Source organism: Anabrus simplex, chromosome 2 (assembly GCF_040414725.1).
Source record: "Anabrus simplex isolate iqAnaSimp1 chromosome 2, ASM4041472v1, whole genome shotgun sequence".
Lineage (NCBI taxonomy): Eukaryota > Metazoa > Arthropoda > Insecta > Orthoptera > Tettigoniidae > Anabrus > Anabrus simplex.
In genome coordinates, this window is record NC_090266.1 from 1156368012 (window position 1) to 1156368312 (window position 301).

The following is a 301-nucleotide window of genomic DNA, read 5'->3' on the forward strand; positions in this document are numbered from 1 at the left end:
CACTAACTACTACACCACAGAGGCGGACATTACTATTATTATTACCAAACTTCCCATCCCTCGCCGCCTTGCGAGGTGCTGGTCGCACTCCCCAGTTTTATCCCCATCCCACTCTCGCTCCAATAGAGACCGTAGAGGTAAGATCCCTCAATGAGTCCGGGGAGGAAACCTCCTCTGGAGGGTAAACCGATTAAAAGAAAGAAGAAAATTGTTCACCAGGTGAGGCTCGAACTCACAACCCCGGCATCTCTCGGCTACTGTCTTATAAGTACCGTGCGCTAACCAATTGCGCCACTGGGGA

General features: G+C 51.2%; 1 non-coding gene across 1 annotated transcript; it reads right to left on the bottom strand.

The window, feature by feature from the left end:
• Positions 1 to 211: 211 nt before the first annotated feature.
• Positions 212 to 301, bottom strand: TRNAI-UAU (transfer RNA isoleucine (anticodon UAU)). Its single transcript is given in 2 exon segments — positions 212 to 247; positions 264 to 301. It is a non-coding gene; the product is annotated as a tRNA-Ile (tRNA).